We start from the raw sequence: 19,573 nt of genomic DNA, 5'->3' as shown, positions 1-19,573 counted from the left end.
AAGTGCACTCTGGAGAATGCGTTAAATGCATCAGCCTCTATAAATGCATCACGTTTTCATATTAAAAAAACCTTTAGGTATAATAAAGCCATAACCATCTATTATCATTTAAATATGAGATTTATTTGAAAACAAACGAATAAATTTATTTGAAAAAAGTATATTCTTAATTACATTACTTAAATATCTGTTTCAATCTCCTCATTTATGAAACCAACTAAACATAAATTACACATTTCCTTTATTGTCTATGATTAATTGATACGTGTAGATATCATATTATCAATAATAAGCAACTCATTAGGAATAACTTTTCAGTAAGATTGAAAGGTGTTCTTTCCTGAGTAAGAGGACCATGGATAGAGTCCTTTACTGGCACATCCAGTAGACTCAGTAAATGTGCTCATGGATAAAGCAAAATACTTTTTGTAGACAAACATGTTACAGTGTAGCTGTTTTTATGACAATAAGGCATGAATAAGACTTGGAAATATTATCTTCAAAGATTTACATGATATAAATCTCCTCTGTGAAAACATCTGTCCACACAAATAATGTTACCTATTATTACTAAGCCCCAGGAATATTGATGATGTTTTTTACTTCATTCTTCTAGTTAGGGATGTGTGTGTCTTCTTTCTCCTGTCTTGTAGCATGTATTATTTCCCCAGGGCAGAGGTCATTTTGCTCCTCTTTGTGCTTGACATAGGGGCTAGCAAAATGCTTTGTACATTTAAGCATTGACTGAACTTTTTTTTTTAATTAGAAATAATTCAGTTTTAAGTATGTTAATGAAATTCAAGTACTTTAAAAGATTTTATTGTTTTCTCTCAGAAATCATCTATGCAAGGCCTACTGAGCAATTAGATTCATGGCTTAGAGAGACAGGAAATGCATTTTCAAGAGTAAAACAGGAAAGTTATTTAATATTCTGCTATAATTAATTAAATACATCAATCTTAAACTCTCTACTAAACATCCTGAAGAGAAAATGTAGAATTTGTTCACATGGAAACATCTAGTAACAAGGGGAGTCTAATAATCTAGTAGGTTTTGTTTAGTTCATGGTAGAAGGGGCAGAGGGATACCAGCAAATAGCTTGCCACACGTTGTAACTTATATTAATAGATTTTCTTACTTTAATCCTTCTTTGCATTTTGAGAAAAAATAAACTTGTTTATTATTCGTTGTGCTGATATCTTATTTACTGTTACTAAATTTATGTTTTTAAAATTAAACAAATCTTAATTTTTTCCTTCCTCACGCTGTCCCTGACTGATTTTCCTATTAACACATAACTTGTCTTAAAATAAGTTGTGGGCATTCTCTTCCCCTCCTCCCTTCCCTCCCCTTCCCCTTTCTTTCTCTTCGTTCTCCAGATTTCTTATTCTTTGAAGGAATGGTAAAGGGTACAAATAAAATCAAGTTTTTGGAGTGTGGATAGATTTTTTAACTGTTAGATCATTCTCTATATTCATATACAAATGCAAGGCTTTTATAAAGTTATTTGCAGGCTGTTCTATAAAATTTAAATCGTTATCACCACGACATATAGCCATGTCTCCCTAACACCTCTTTTTCTTTCATTATTCTCCGTCATCCCATCATCTTTCTCTCTCTTTCAGTGTTTTCCATACTTCTTACATTTTTCCATTGCTTTTCAATTACTAATTATAATGTCTATTATTTTCCTTTTCAAATCTCATTTTTTCCACAGTAACTTATAACTGTCTCATGGTTTCAAATATGTTTTGTCTTTAAATCATTTAAATATATTTATTAAAGACCTAAATCAGGTTCTAATCTTGTCACATGTACTAATTTAGTGCATATCTACTCTATTCCTTTTGCTAGATGACTTGAGAGAGTCAGGGATTGTAATTGTAACACATTTCTTATAACCTTATATGATTGGCTCATTGCAAAAACACAGGCATGTGGCATGCAGCTATTGAATTCACAAGTGTCCACTTCCCATCTCTTCTATCCCAATAGTAGAGAAGTAGAATTACTTTGCTTCTCCCTTTCAGGGATCACAGTTAATCTCACGAGTCTTGCCACAAGCTTATATTCGTTCTTTTATCCTGTGACGCAACTTAAAATAAAGTAAAATCTAGTGTTTCCACCATACCAAGGAACATTCTGAAGCCCTGAGTTGATTAAATCATCCTAAGGCCTAAATTATGATAGGATTTAGACAACAGGAAGTAGTGAATAATATAAGTTTATTTTAAGGCATACATATAGTAAGGTATGAGAGAGAAATTCAACAAGGCAGAACTTGTGATCTCAGGGAGGATTCTAGAAAGGCACGTTCTTTACTTTGCAACTCCTACCACAAGATGGAGTAATCTAATGCCACAGATAATGTGGTAGATTTTCATGTTCACATAGACTCCTAGTACTAAAAAGGTATAGATAAGCACAGCAAGCATCCACTTATTCAATAGAGACTCTTAATCACCTATTATGTTCCTGGTTATGGCAGATTTACTGTGAAACTAGTGGAACTTAAGCTTCAGGTTCTATCATTTTGTGTAGTAAATAATTTAACCTTGCCCAAAGAGAGGTCTGGAGTTTACTACTGTGAGTCAATCTCTAAATTCTCGGAATTTTCTACCTGATAAAATTGTCTTCGTTACCTGAGGGCCTTGGACCAACACGGATAGTCTAACAATGTGATTTAGTGTGGATGCTTTGGGTCACATGTTATTTAGCTCAACCTCTGGATGGGCAAATGGTTTAGGTCAGCCACTGGGCAGTCAACCACATCAGTGTGAAAGAGCCCAAATAAAGACTCTGAACACCAAGGCTCAGGTGAGCCAATACTCCTTGAATATTGTCACATATTGTCGCCATGAGAGTTAGCACAGTCTGTGACTGCATAGGGAGAGAACAACTGGAACCTCCAAATGAAGAACTTTCCTGACTCTGCCCCATGTGTCCCTTCCCTTCATTGATTTTTAATCTCTATCCTTTCATCTTAATAAACCATAACTGTGAGTATAACAACTTTCAGTGAGTTCTCTGAGTCCTTCAGCAAATTATTGAAACTAAGGGTGCTCTTGGGGACCCCCAAGCTTGCTATTGGTGTCAGAAGTAAGAGTGATCTTGGAGACTGTTTCCCACCTTTGCACACTTGCATGGAGTCCTTTCTCTTTGAGAGAACTTTGCAAGGTGTTTATTTGTTTTTGTAAAATATACGGAGTAAAATATTTTTAACCTAATTGGTTAAGATTGCTATATTTTTCTAATCCATCTTCCCCTCCATAATATCGTATATAGGATTGTCTGCAGGAAAGTCTGGAGTTAGTTCAAGTGAAGTAGAGTTTGAGGATATATTTACTCGGATTTAATATATTTTATGGTCTTTTGTATGAAAAGGTAAATTATTGCTAACCACCTAGGGTCTAAATGACTCCCAGGACACTTGCAACTACCCACTGTCCTGTGTCGCCTGGTGTCATTTCATTTATGTGGAGAGTCAGAGGTTTTAGCAAAGTGTGTATATATGTGTGGTACCTGCTACTAGAAATAAGTGGGTAATAGTTGTGAAATTTGATTTGAAATATTTACTTGTGAGAAAACAGTGTACGAAAAATTCTCCTAATCTTAATACTTGTAAAATTTTAAGTGGAATATTCTCTTCTTATCAATGTTTAGCAAAAACAAGAATCAAAAGAGCCTAATTTCCATTTTGCAGATGAGAATTATAAATGTATGATGTAGTGTTTTTTTTCTTCTTTTTTTAAGAAGAATTCACAAGTAAAATTTATCAGAATTCCCAAGCGTGTAAGGCACAGAACTTTAACAGCACAAACACTATCTGTGACAGCTGAAATTTGAAAAACAAAAAATCTTGACAGAAATTTCCCAAAGTTTAATAAAAATAATTAAAAATTTACATGACATCAACAAAAACTAGTTGTGAAGTTTAAGGAATTGCTTTTCATATAAATCATGATAAAATATTTGATCAAAGATATTAGAGGAAAGACTAAGTTACTATTCTTACTACAGAAATCATCTTACAAAATCCTTTTTTTAGGAAGAGGCAATCAAAGGGTATAGAGCAAAAACTGAAGGATATATTTTGCAGAAATATTTCAGTACGTTGAGAGATTAAATTTATTTTTTGATTGCTGTAGTGATTTTTATTTCTGTCAAATTTATACTTGCTGTGATTATATTTCTACTTGGAAATAAATACACACTTTGTAACTTAACTTTGTATGTGCAATAGTGTATTCTAGTTAAATAAGCACCCCCACTTATTGAAGATTCAGGCCTGACAAAATGTGGATGCATTCTAGACATCCATTCTAGAATGATACCAGGAATCTTTTACATGAACTATATTGACTGTGACATGAAACTCTTAACGTATTGATAATCTAGCATTAGGTGTAAATCTTAATATGTATTGACAGAATACAGTAATTTCAATGACAGCAATTACCTATTGCCTTGACCAGAAAGATTGACTTATCATACAGGGAGAAGAATTTGTCCTGCTGGCATATAACATATGCCTAACAAATACTGTTGAATTAGCCAATTTGACCAATTGCTTTTCTGTCACCCTTCACCCAGTTCTTCTCTAAGAATGGAATTATAACAATTATAATTATAATTATATATATACTTAAAATTATAAGCAATATCTTCCAGTTGAAAATTTTGAATAGAATTGTGGTAATCAAATCTTCAAATCCAACTATCTATCCAGCAACAGGTATGAAAGGAGGTTCTCTGGATTTAAGTAAGGGATTCCATATTTCTGTGTAATTCTCGGTAATTATTTAACACTTTTACTTACATATAAATGTGGGATAATAAAGAAGAACATCTAGTCTATAAGGTGATTTTAAGGTTTAAATAAAGCAATGAATGCAGCTCTTTACGTATCATATGGGTAAATAACTTCCAGACATTATATGTTTCCCCTATATATTTCACCCGATGCTATCTTTTCCTTATTCTGTAGTATTTCTCATAGTTCTGCATTCTTTGTTTTTATCAATCTTCAAAGCATGGAGATTTATTTAAACCTAAAGTTTTCTAAAAAGATATCTTCTTTGTAGCAAACTTGATTGTTCTTTCTGAATATTGAAATTGTACCCACCTAGGGCATATCAATGGCGGTGAATTCTTGTGTGATTTTTAGTGGAATTCCTGTGTGAGGCAATTTCTAGTATAATCCTTCTGATGGACTGAGGACTTATGCTTTCTTAACCTGCCCCATTCTCTGATTCTTTTTTTGAGCTGATAGAATCAACTTTTGACATTTATTGTATAAAGGCTTTTCTTAACAACAAACTTTCCTAAAATCCTGAAACTTAAGAATACATTCTATTCTGTCCTTTGTCACTTCGTTTCTAGTGGATTTCTGCAAGCTACAGTCTCCTGCTAGAAAAAGAAACAAAATATATGAATGTCGCAGATATGGTAGAGAGTTTGTAGATGAGAGGTAAAAAAAGTGAATAAACATCCCAAGAAGGTGTATCTATGCAAAGAGTTTCAAATTCCCAGGTTTCTAGTTTGCAAACTCTTGCGTTTCCAAACCAGGATGCAAATAATGAAGGAGAGACCTCTGCCTGGCTTCTTATTTTAACAATCCTGCTCTGTTGCTATGAGTATAGTACGTAAGTTTTGTTTTTATTGGTGGTAAAAACTCCCACCTAATCCTAAGAAGGAACTTCTGATAATGTTTATATCAATCCCAAGGTATTGTTTTCTAAGCCTAAAATTTTTACGTGAAAACCAATGTTTTGAGCCTGTATCTTAACATCAAACTGGATGGAATTTTGCGATAGAATTATGACCTCTAAGGACCAATCTATGAAGAAGTTTGCCCATGAAAAATGAAGAAAAGAGTAGTCAAGTTATGGTAAAAGAAGGTAGAAGAACTCAGGCTCACAGAACACCAATTATGTTTTAGCCACAATATATATAAATTCCTTATGCAAAATTTTCATTAAATCCTCATTATCCTCTAAGGAAAATACTATTATTTCAAATTTACATACAAGGAAGCTAAATAGATTGACCTAAATGGCATAGTTAAATTCTGGAGTTAGTGTCTGACACTGAGGAGCTATTGTACTAAAGATAAAAATTTGAGTGTTAAATTCAATCTACAATGTCAGAGGAAAGCAAGTAAATGGATATTGACGGCTTAAAATGATGGACTGTAAGTTGCCACTCTGCCAGGAAGAAATATTTAGACAGCTCAGAGCGGTGTAAACATTTAAACATTCAACATAAATGCTGTCTGGAAAAAGGCATTTCTTCAACCTTAAACGCTATTGCCCCTACTTTCAAAGATGATCTAATATTTTCAAAGAATTTCATATTAAATTGCTGTGCTTTTAATCAGAGTGAAAATGCCTTGGAGATTACAATAATTTCAACAAATTTTCTCTACTTCATGAAACTGTTTTCATGTTTCCTCATTTTAAAAGAAATTTGAATGCTATGCGATGAAACATACTTCCTAATGCAGAGCATTTTCAAAGAACGTATCTCCTAGGGAGGAACAGCTCCAGGGAGCGATCAACCTTTCTATTTCAGGCAACCTCCATTCAGGCTTTGCTATAGAGATGGGAGGATGTCTCACCCCTGGGAAGCACCTGAAGAGGCCGAAGAAAATATTTAGATCCTGAGACACTCATATAAAGTCACAATATAAAATTGGTATGATTTCTCCTTGCTATTTTCCTTCTAAATTTTTAGGCGTTATATTGGAACTGCAGAAAGATCACTGAAACTAGTGCGAAAATAGCAACGTCTTGAAAGACTAACTGAACTCCTTTGTTCCTAACTGGCAACCTCATCAGTCTGAGATTGCCGATGTACAGAAACTAGGATATATGATTTTATTTCCCGTTTCATGATCATTTCAAAACAATGTAAACATGTACATAAATAAGTCTAATTTAAGATTAAAAGCTTTGTTTTCACTATGAAAATGCTTTAATGGCAGTATCTGTACAGCACGTGATGTTAAGGCAAGAAGGAGAGCCAGCACACACACAGTGAGACATGGCCATCAGAGAAGATGTGAGCGAATAGAGCTCACGTGGCTTCCATACTTTATGAGGTACCAGGAAGGTCGACGCTATCTCCTTCTCCGCCTCCTCCTCAAACTCACCCTCCTCCTTGGCTACTGCTGGTACTCAGACAACAGGTGATGCATGTTGCTCCTGGCTTCGATGAACTTCATCTGGTCCATGACCTCATCCGTATACAGTGTAGGAAGAAGGCCTTGCTTGGGAGCCTGGCGGTGAATTGCTCTGAGATGTGCTTGAACTGCTCCTGGATGGCTGTGGTGCCGTTGCCTATTAAGGCGGCGAACGTTGTTGGTCCCTGAGACCAGATGTCACAGACAGCTGTTTTCACATTGTTGGAGTTCTATTTGACGAAACAGATGTAGTTCTTGTTTTGGAGGTTAAGCATCTACTCATCCACCTCCTTCATGGGCATGTGTGCCCTGAACCCGGCTCTTTTTGTACTCATGCCTTCAAACAGGATTTCACAGTTGTCTTCGAGTGGTTTCTATTCACTTTATTGGAAATGGGTTGTGATGTATTTAATTTTAATTTTGTTACTATATTACTTTTTGTTAAACTCTAAAATTATCATTTCCAGAGGCTTATTTCCAAGGTGGGTTAGAAATATTGACTTTTAAAAATATTTATACAAAGGCAATGGTGAAAATTATCATATGGTTTCTATTTTTTACTAAATGTGAATTGTGTAGACATACAAAAAGGTTTATATATAAATAAAATTTATTTTGCTTTTTCATGTTTTTGTTCTAGCTTATAAGGTAGTACCTGAAAAATAATATTCAAAAATCATGATTTCATTATCTTTAATAGATAATTACATTAATATTATAATAATTCTATTATTGACTTAAACTCAGAAATGTATTAAGATGTTTTTGAATACTCGTCTGAAACTCATCATTCTTTTGCATATCATTCTCTCTTGGCATCACTTGATTACTATCTCCTTTGAATAATTTAATATTAAAGTAGTTCCTTTTAATATTTTCTTTAGTAGAGTCCTCTGGTGATCTGTTCTCTCAGTTTCATTTTTCTAAAAATGCTTTAGTTTGCCCTACTTTTTGTAGAACCAATAAAAATAGCTTACCAAAAGATTAAGTCTTGGTCATGTATTAAATCATATCCTGTATAGAGATCTTAATTAAAAGGAACAAAAGAATTGAAAACCAATGATTTTTTTTTAAAGGACACTCACCCTGTAATACCTCCATACCCACAGGAAAGAAGGAAGATAAGCTTAATAAAGATAGTTGATCAGTATATAATTCATAGAAGATCTTAGAGAAATAAATAAATTTGTTGTTCAATTACCCCTGTATCTCTTAATCCGGCAAATATTTTAAATTCTGACTTCAGTATTATTGTCTGCAAAATTTTTCTCTGTAGTTGATCTATGTTTTTTTCTTTCCTTCTTCCTTCCGTTTTCTTCATTCCTTTTTTCCTCCTTTCCTCCTTCCTTCTCTTTTTTATGTTCTCCAGCAGGTGAATCTTTTTCTCCCCCACTAATTATGAAAGAGCCTGGTATTTATGGCAAAAGTTTTCTCAAGGAATTCAAGACGACCCAACAATTTTCTCTATTTATTTACGGGAGAATGTAAAGAAATTAGTTCTACCAAAGGGATCTATAATTATTCCATATGTAGATGGCTAACTGGTAGCCTCAGAAACAGAAGTTTACTTTGGCTTTATTTCAGTTCCTTGCTTCACAGGGTCATAAGCCCTCACTAGATACATTGCAACGTTGCCAAACTGAGGTAAAATATTTAGTCATCTGTTGTCTGTTTCAGTCAGCGAAGACTGAAAGTGTTACAATTTAGGAGTGAGCCAATTTTGCAATTGAAATGGCCTACTACAAAGCAAAAAACAAACAAAAAAGCAATTTGGGGGATGGACCAGCAGAGTATTGTAGACAGTGGAATCCACCGCCTCCAGAGCAGGCAAAAATCTCTGATGAAACAATTTTATGATAATTCTTCACACCCTCTAATTTGATGCCTAGAATATGAAAAATCTTTTGAACAACTGAAATTGTCCATAGTTCTGTCCCCCAGCTTTCAGGATTCCACATTTTAAAAGACCTTTCCACTCCTACTATCATGAAAATAAAGGTGCTGCTAGTAGAATATTAACTCAAAATTTGGGATTAGGGCTGGCCCAGTAATGCAGTGGTTAAGTGCACACGCTACGCTTTGGTGGCACAGGGTTCATTGGTTTGGATCCCAGGTGCGGACATGGCACTGCTTGGTAAGCCACGCTGTGGTAGGTGTCCCACATATAAAATAGAGGAAGGTGGGCACAGATGTTAGCTCAGGGACAGTCTTCCTCAGCAAAAAGAGGAGGATTGGCAGCAGATGTTAGCTCAGGGCTAATCTTCCTCAAAAAAAAAAAAGTTTGGATTAGACTGTAGACCAAAGTATATTTCTCAGTTATTCTAGCTTCTGTGGCATAATGAATGCCTTGAGGTCTCCGAGCTGTGGCAGCAGCCAGCACACTTACTGAAAGGCTCAAGCCGTTACATTGGGTCACTTGCCTTTGCATGTGACCTTTGCATGACCTTTGCACTTACCATGTCCCTCATGCTGGGACAGCTATTTTACAAGAGATCCAGCATTTCTCAGAGCTTTCAGACTAGCTATGGAAACCACTATTATCCAATCCTAACATTGTGCTTGAGAGAGATGCAGTCTCCTAGAGCCCGCTACTGTCCTGTCAGCTCCTAACCAGATGGATGGTCATGGTTGTACAATGGTAATAGAAGACACTAGTCCTTGGCTTATTTGACATTCCAGTTCAAAATGCAGGTTTGATAATGGTTACTGATTGATCCTCTATCTAGGATAAAAATTGTCAAGTTAGGGCTTCTTAGTGACTTCCCATGAAATTTTCGAAGTTTATGCTTTGTCTGTAATTAAATAGCATAAGCCAGTTGAGTCAATAGCAATTACTAGAGCTACAACTTTTGGTTATGGACTTAAAGTAAAAAGAAAAAAAAAATAGGTAGCTAGATAGATGGACAGACAGACAGAGACAAATAGATAGATTAGATAGGTATAAATCTTATGTATGTCTTTGGTGTTTGTCGTGTAACACAGCGAATTTGGAAAAACAAAAGAGTTTTTACTTCAATGGGAACTAAAATATCTCACTGAAAACTGATGGCTGATTTATTTGAAGCTTTACAACTGCCTACTCAAATATCAGCAATTCATTGTAGAGCTTGGATAGGATAGAATGACAAAATTACTAATGACAAGGATTTTGGTGACAGAGCTATGAAAGCTGCTGTTAAAATATGGAAGACTCCAAACTTAGATGCCTATTTTTAATACAAAAAGAAACTTTGTTTATAGTTTTAAAAATCTGCTTCATAAAAAGAAGTGGACAGGGCTGGCCCGGTTGCATTGTGGTTACATTCGCACACTCCTCTTTGATGGCCCGGGGTTCATGGGTTCAGATCCCGGGTGCACTTTCACACCGCTCATCAGCCATGCTGTGGTGGCATCCCACATACAAAATAGAGGGAGATTAGCACAGATGTTAGCTCAGGGCCAATCATCCTCAACCTCCTCCCCCCAAAAAAGAAGAAATGGGCAAATGGATTAGAAAAAGGGCTAAAATTAATTTAACTGGACTATGGGGATACCTAAGAAATAATTTCTGTATCATAGTCCCTGTTGGCTTTGTTAGTATTGTTTTGTCATCAACAAAATTATCTGAGTAAAAGAGAGACCTTAAAAGCACTAGGTTCCCACTATCTTTACTAAAAAGATAAAATTATTCAAAACATATTTAAAAGATGTGCTATTTGTCAGTCAACTTCTTAACAGGCCACGTCCAAGGTAATCACGGGAAGTCCTCACCAAGCAATTTACCTGAAATCTGGCAGCAGTTGGGTTTCATGGAGTTAAGACCTGTGAAATGTAAGAGGTTTTATCTAGTTATGATCTACATGATGTCTGGATGGTCTGAAGTTTTTCCTTCTTTTTCTTCTTCAAAAGAAACCAATGGTGAGAGCCAACCCTGACGGCTTAGTGGTTAAAGTTTGTGCACTCTGCTTTGATGGCCGGGGTTCAGTTCCTGGGCATGGAACCCCACCACTCGTCTGTCAGTAGCCATGACTCACATAGAAGAACTTACAACTAGAGTATACAACTACGTACTCAGGCTTTGTGGAGGAAAAACAAAAGAGACAGGAAGATTGGCAACAGGTTAACTCAAGGTGAATCTTTCTCAAAAAAAAAAAAGAAAAAGAAACTGATGGAGAGACAATGGTAAAATCTCTCTTAATACACTTAATTCCCACTTTTGGGATACCAGGGCATATGGAACTAGACAGCAGACATTATTGTATTTCTACTGTCATTCAGAAATTATGCAAACGTTTTCAGATTCCTGTCATTCAATTCCTCTGGATAAGTAGAGTAGATGAATCAAAGACTAAAAAATTCATTGGCTAAGATTTGGCGATCTACTGGGTTAAAATGGACTAGAGTTTTATTACTCATCTTATTAAAATTAAAGTGACTTCTGCAAGCAAGCATTGTGACTCTCCATTGGAACTTAAATTTGGCAGGTCTATGAGTTTGGGTCTATGATCATTTTCTGTGCCTAATTTACCTGATTCAACTCATTATCTTGTTCAATATTTCAAAGGGCTTGTCTGTGCCCTATAAACACTGAGATGTAAGGTCATAAGGATCTGGAAGGACCTGTCAGAAGTTTGTGACGTCTATCCAGTAGGCTATTTGGTTTATGTAAAAGTGCTCTGGAAGAGAGGCAGGATGTCCCCACATTGGGAAAAACCCTTTCAAGGGCTGCCTTTCACTCATACGGCTATAAGAGTGAAATAAAAGCCCAACTGGATTTGTGCTTCCCAGGTGCAGCCAGCACCTCTGGAGGACATTTCTGTGTTTCCCACAAAGGACTTGAAACAAAGTTTTTTAGAGCAAATGATACTGGTCCTGAACTAAACTGAAAACAGGCACTCTATCAAACTTATTATGGTTCTCAGAGACCGCCTTGCTGTCCTGTCCACAGTAAGGGTTACTTAAATGACTTTCATAGTGAAATTTTACTAGAAAGCAAATGTGCTATTTGGTAAAACTTGCTTTTGGGCTGGTTGCAATAGTTTAATGCTGGGGGCAAACATCTCACAAAGCTCTCAGAGACACTCACTCTTATAGTTCAGCATCAATTAGAATATAAATAAGCTTCAGATACCATCGTTAGTTCAAAATTATAGGTTGTTCATATTTAGGGAAACGATTAGATATTGGGACTATGACTATACCAACAGTGATAGAAGAATGATGTAGAAAAGAGAAGCATTTAATTAATAGACAAATAGAAATCTGGCACTCACAAGCAGAGACTGCAGAAAATGGGTCTAATCTCATTCAGTTAACTTTCTGATTCAAGTTCTCTCCAGGCTCAGTATAGACAAGCAAGATGGATGAGTGTGTTTGTAGAGATTTCATCATCTATTATAACAACGTAACTATTGATTTAGACCAATGGAAAAAGTGACCTATCAGATGGGTTTTTCATCAAGACGTAAAGCAATTACACTAGGTGTTCAGTCTACAGCCTTCTATGGGTGTCTCATAACAAGACTTAGATCACATCCATGGATGTAATATGAGCAATTAGTGAAGACTCTAAATTATCATGTATATATGATATTAACCATATGATTGGCTGAAACTCAGAAGGAATTTCTTAAGCCTTGTAGGAAAACCTCTTAGCTAAAAATTTAAGTGATCAGGCTCCAGAGTTGAGCTACTACTTTGTATTGAATTGGGTAAGACTTCATAGGGAAATACAAAATAATACTTAATCATTTGAAAGTGAAAGCAATAAAAACATCACAACCGTTTGTAAAATTATTGTATGGCGAAGGAAAATATTTATGTATTGTTAATCAAGAATCTGATTTAACTACTAACCATAGGTATGACATGTTTAAAAGTTATTTCCCCAAGGTGAATACTGTGCTGCATTTTAAAATTCTTCCTATTGTAATTCTGATAATTGCTTTTATTTATATTTTAATGGGGGCTTGCTGAATATTTTGGGGTCTGCAGTTTGCCCAGAGAAATGTGGATATGACAGTAGAGTTAATTTTAATAGTTACTGTTACTATTTTATCATCACAAAGGGAAGATATTGCACATAAATACAAATAAATACAAATCTAAAAAAGAAAAAAAGTTGAACTTTTCCCTGGTACAAGAAAAGGAAAGACATGTCACCTCCTTTTTCTTAGAACACTTACTTTAGATAATTTGTAACCAAATTCTTTCTCTGCCTTTTTGAGATTTACTTTAATCTATTTAAAAGCTAAATAGGGGCCAGCCCGGTGGCGCAGCAGTTAGGTGCAACTGTTCCGCTTCGGTGGCCCAGGTTTGCCAGTTCGAATCCCAGGTGTGGACATGGCACTGATTGGCACACCATGCTGTGGTAGGTGTCCCACATATAAAGTAAAGGAAGATGGGCACGGATATTAGCTTAGGGCCAGTCTTCCTCAGCAAAAAGAGAATTGGCAGATGTTAGCTCAGAGCTGAGCTTCCTCAAAAAAACAAAAGCTAAATAGACCTCTTGCCGATTTTGTCACCTAAGAGTCTTTCTCAAGGACCTGGGGCCATCTCTCCTCATTTCCATTGCAGGGTTGATGCCTAACTTCAGCTAGTGCCTGGCTCCAAGTTGGAGACCTACCTCCAGTCATAAGGATGTAAGAACTTTAGTTTTCCTTTGGATAAAGGCAATTAGTAAACACAAGTGGCCATCCCAATTACTAGGTGAATTGAGGATGAATTACATTTGACAAATGGTGCTGTCAAATTCTCTTACTTTATGACCAGTTTTAGTTTATTTTGAGAACATGGAAGAAACGAGTTGCACATGTTTGACCATATGAAATGGTGAGACTTTCTTTCTCCACAATCTCTGAGAGGATTCCATATGCTTCTCATGACATAAAACTGTTCTCTTTATCTTCTACTTTAATGCAGAGTTTTTCTCTGTTGGAAGGAGATTTTGTTTTTAATTATATTCCCCAACTGCAATTATGTATTTGTTTACCTATTACTATTCTAAGGAATAAGGGTATAATTATGTTTACTGACCAGTGGTTTGTATCTTTTTCATATTTAGAAACTGTCTTCTCATACAAATATTATTTTTTAATTTACATAAGGCCTTAGATTTACTTAAGGATCTCTAAATTATAATTTAGCTTGCTCAAGAACATTAAACCTCATAATTTTTAGCATTGTAATAAATCATAAAATTAAACTCTTTAAAAAAGATATCCATTAGTGTAATTCTATTTATTTGAAAATGACTTTAGACACGTAATTTTTAATTTTACAAAAGTTAAGGAAACAACGCTAACCGGCTTCACTCAGAAAACCGTTTTCCTCTGCCTTTCATTATTTTTGTTTATGTCAGTCTTGGTTCTATTATTCTTTGAAATCAATGTGTTTTTTTCTCTGTGACCGTTCATATTTTCCCTTTATCATTCTTTTTTTCTATTAGCTTTACTATACTGTCCCTAGGGGTGATTTTCTTTGTTTGACTGTTCTATTTGGTGTTCACAGTGGACTTCAAATCTACGACTTGATGCCTTTCTTCAGTTCTGGGAAAGTCTCAAGAATTTGCTCTTAGAATATTTCCCCTGCCCCGTTCTCTCTGTATTTCCTTTCCTTTCAGCACTTCAGTCCCACGCTATATTAGATATATTGTCTGTAAATTTCTAAAATCATCTTAAATCATCTCTTTCTGTTTCTTTAAGTTTTAATAGGATATTTTCTTTTCATCTATCTTTTAGTTCACTAATTCTCTTTAAAGCTGTATCTAATATTCTTCTAAGCATATTAGTTATTAAGTTCAATTCTTGGAAGTTTTGCTGTAGTATTTTTATTTATTTCTCTAAACTTCCAGTTTTCTGCCAAATATTCCAATTGTTCTTTTACTACCCAGTCTATATTTATCACAACTATTTTGAACTGTCTGACTGTTACATTATCTGCCTCTCCTTTGGATCTGTTTATATCTTCTGTATCTTCTTTTGGTTTACAGTCAGTACCAGCTATACATTTTTTCTTTATTTTTGATTAAATGGCAAACATTTTTATGGGGACAAAAGGTAGAGATTACTTGAGGCTTCAAATTATATTGTCTTCCTCCATAGATGATTTATTTTTATTTCCAGTTTGCATCTAAGCTAGGAGCATTTGCGATACCCATCATCATAAAACAGGGATCAGCAAATTTTTTGTGTTAAGAGCCAGGCAATAAATATTTCAGTCTTTGTGGGCAATAGGACAACTTCTTTAACTATCTGAGCAGTTGTTTTTGCAAAATGGCTAATATTCTTTTGTACATTTTACATTTAAAAATGTAAAAATTATTCTTAGCTTGTGAACTGTACACAAATAAGCATTGGGCCCAGTTTGGCCTGCACCTATAATTTCTGATTTTTCCCTTATAGCAAAAACCAAGATGTTTCTAAACTGGGCTTTAGACCTTCTAAGCTTTGGCCTTTTTTGACTTCATCCTTATGTGTGGATTAAAGCTTTTGATATTCTAACCTAAATAATGGATTTTCTAACAGGGAATGCCCTCTTTCCCAACTTTTTTTTTGGCCACCATTTCTCTTGAGTCTGCTGCCAACTACATGGCCTCTTATAAACTACATTAAAAATCAGCAATTGCTTTCAGGGAAAACATCAAACCATTGGCTTAGCTACCCTCTCTGGTCTTCCTTTCTATCTCGGCCAGGCAAGCCCTCACTGCATTGTTAGCTCTCTGATGAAATCTAACAAATTTGTTTGTAGGTTTCAACATACTGTCTGATTTTTCTAATTGTTCTTAGAAGGACAATAACCAAAGAAACATTTTCCCCCACAGACTGAAATGAAAACATCAACCTGTACCTATTCTTCAAGGAAAAAAAATTTCTCAACAAATCAGTTTATGCTAATAGACTTCTATTGACTCACTTCATGTTGAGATTTCACCAAATATCTGAAAAGAAATTTGACTATTACTATACTTACAATTAGTGAAACATTAAATAGATAACTCACACTTATCTGAACTCCCCAAACCCTTTACAATTGAGATAACCTTCTCCTTTCCTGAACATTAGGCATAAACATCTTCCCCTGCTCCTTATTCACAGAAATACCCATGCATTTTGCGCATACAAAGTCATCCAAATGCATAGATTATTATATACTTTCTTAAGATATGTGTCTATGAACATTTACTAATCGCCATAAGCAAGACTATTTGGCATGCCCTCAAAAGAATATGATAAACAAGATCTGTGTGCTCACAGTGTGGTTATATTCCTAAAAATCATCTCATTTAGAACTCACGTAGTTGAGAGCACCTTCTCCCTATTATTCTTCAAATATCTGGTCTTCAAATTTTCTTAGCTATATTTTGTATTTTAATAAAAATTTGTATTGTAATAAAATTTCTGTCTAAATATTTTCCATTGTATCATTGTAGATTATGAGATTCTAATTTAAAATTTTTCTCATTCTCTCTGGGACAGAGATATATGTATATTGTTGTGTTTTAATATATATCTCTCCTAAACTGGCTCAATCTAGTGACTCATCATGCTTTATAATTTGGCAGACTGTTGCAAAAAAGCATTGGCTGGAATAGATATATCAGCTAAATAATCTGAATTATTTTACTTCAGTCATAATTATAGAGCATTATATTCTTTAATTCTCCCAGTTGGTACCTATATTAGTTAGGATAGAGTGCACTTAGATTGTAGCATCTATCATCTAAAATAAGGGAGAGGCATTATAGTATTTACATCTGCACAAAATCTGAACTCTAGAAAGAAATTTCTTTTCAGTTCTTTGATCTTTGAACACAGTTGATATAGCGGAAATGGCAGAGATTGATTGAACACTTTAATATTATTTGATAAGATGCTCTGGCTTGTATATAACGACATACTTTACTCAGACTTCTTGGCTGTACTCTAAAATAAGATATGGATTATTCTCTTAAATATTACTAGCTCTCCTTTCAAGATCAATGTTAACATTTTCATGTCTTCCTTTAACTTGAAAAGTTCTGGAATTTATGCTTATGAGAGCCCTAAGAGCTGAGATAATTGTTTTCCAAGGTTTGAATCCAGGATTGCTAACTGTTCAGCAGGGTGTGAGCAAGAGGGAACATGACATAAGAGGGTTATTTCCACATCAGCCAATTTTCACAGGATAACTGTGTGAATAAAGGCCAGGTAAGAAAGGAAAGGGGGAGATTCATTTCCAATATTGTTTATAATTTTATTTTTATAGTACTGAAGAGAAAATGATAGATTTGCTTCTCAAATGGAAGGGAGGCAGTGAGGAAGTAGATCAGGAAGATTGTTGGTCACCTTTAATATTTTTTAATGAACATAGCTGTTACTGGAGAGTTATCAACATCCAGATGGGGAAAGAGGTGAGGGCATCGTATTCAGTTGCGTTACGAAAAAAATATTCTTGGTGGATTCTTATATGCCTCAACTTGGTTAAGACTCTTGTTCTACTATGAGAGTCAAGGGCAATATACAATTTTATTTCTTCTTTAATAGGCTAGATATGATATTAATATTTATGAATGGTATTATGCAAAATAAATGTATTTACAAGTAAACAGATCTTGATATAAATCCTTGTTAAAGAAATGCAAGTAGAATGATATTGAGCAAAGTAATCTTTCTGAACCTCATATAAAATTTTTTGTACTGCTTACCACATGAAATTATATTATTTAGCATATGTAATATATATTGGAAATTACGTTTTATATATATGGTATTCATCACAGAGTAGGAGCATAATATTGTACCATAGAGAATTTAATCAAAATAGTTTGTTAGTTATTAGATTACTTCTAATAATCTATATATATGTGTGTGTGTGTTTGATATCTACAGATTACTTGCAGTATTAATTATGCTTCTCAAACTATTTCTGGAATTTTAAAATTGTTGGTGTCAAAGGCATGGTCACTATCTTCTACGTTGAGAGAGAATAAGGAGTTGTTCATTATTACTTAGCTATAAAACACATATAATTTTTTTGTAGCCAAGCGCGTGCTTGGCTACAGCCTAAAGAGAAAGCAGCATTGGGGGAAAAACTTACTCTTACCGTTCTTGTGGGTTACTCATTCAGCATGAAAGCAAAGCAGTGGGTATCTAATGCTTTTAAAAATTGCGCACAATCTTAGTTAGAAATTAGACCACTGTAGTGGGTTTGGTCATCAATTTCTGTACTCTCCCTGCTAACTATAACCTCGTAAGTCCTGAAAGTTGCTGTGTATTAGCAATTTCAAAAATCCCCTTACATGATATAATATAGTGTAATGCTTCATCTGAGTTTTGTAATGACATACCTTACAATGTCTACAGCGAAATAGACTTTGGTAATATGGAAACATGAGCATATTCATCAAATCTAGATACTAAAGAGGAGATGGTTCCTTTTGTTCACATTAACATCCCTTGTCAGAAAATCTACTATACATAAGTGCAAGGATTTTTTTCTTTTAGCAATTGCAAAATCTGAAAAACAAATTGGCACATGCACACACACTAGAAATACACAATGATTTATTGAATTATTTTTAAAAAGATAGAGTATTTTAAGTATTTAATGATTTTAATATATTTAAGCCAAATTCTATCTAATGCAATTAATAATATTACTGGATGTTGAAAAATATAACTTACTTGATTTTCCTAGTAGAACTTTGGTTGGGCCCTAAGCAAAATCCAGAAATAAGCATACCATTTCCTGTTCTAAAGAATGTTACATCCTATAAGTGGAGAGGTGACATAAATAACTCAAATTCAAGAAAGGGAGTAAAAAAATGTTATGAGAGAACCCAAGCTCTCCTAAAACAGAGTGAAAACCAGTTCCATTTTCAAGTGGTTGTGTCTCCACAGAAGAGATGTATTTGATTTGGTCCGTGTAAAATGATAGTCACAATCCTGATCCCCACACTCTTTTCCTGGGAAACAGCTATTTGGGAAAGTGTCCCTCTATTAAGAGATTTTGATTTGTCCTTCAACGTGATCACTAAGTGTACAGCAGGTTTACTTATGACTCTCTTACTCTGTAAGGAATCTATTTAAATAATTCTCCTCATTTTAATAGAAGGCAGTTTAACAAATATATATATATATACACATATATTTATTTATTTAAAAAAACCAGCTAGACATAGAGTATTGCCTTGGAAAATAGTGTAAAAATAAGAAAAATGTTCGTACCATGAAAAACATCACCACCATTTGGTTGAATCTGAGAGATTATTTCACTTAACACGTTAATGTCAACCAAAAGCCTTCTTACTAGGTAGGCAAAAGCATGTCTGCAATCTCTGTTTACTAACATGGAATCTGATCATGGTAAGAAGACATTTTTATGCAAATTACCACTTTCTGTTATTATCAAATTCATGGATTTGCCGTTTAT

The sequence above is a fragment of the Equus quagga genome, chromosome 12, assembly GCF_021613505.1.
Source record: "Equus quagga isolate Etosha38 chromosome 12, UCLA_HA_Equagga_1.0, whole genome shotgun sequence".
In the NCBI taxonomy this organism is placed as follows: domain Eukaryota; kingdom Metazoa; phylum Chordata; class Mammalia; order Perissodactyla; family Equidae; genus Equus; species Equus quagga.
This window is presented reverse-complemented; position numbering follows the sequence as displayed.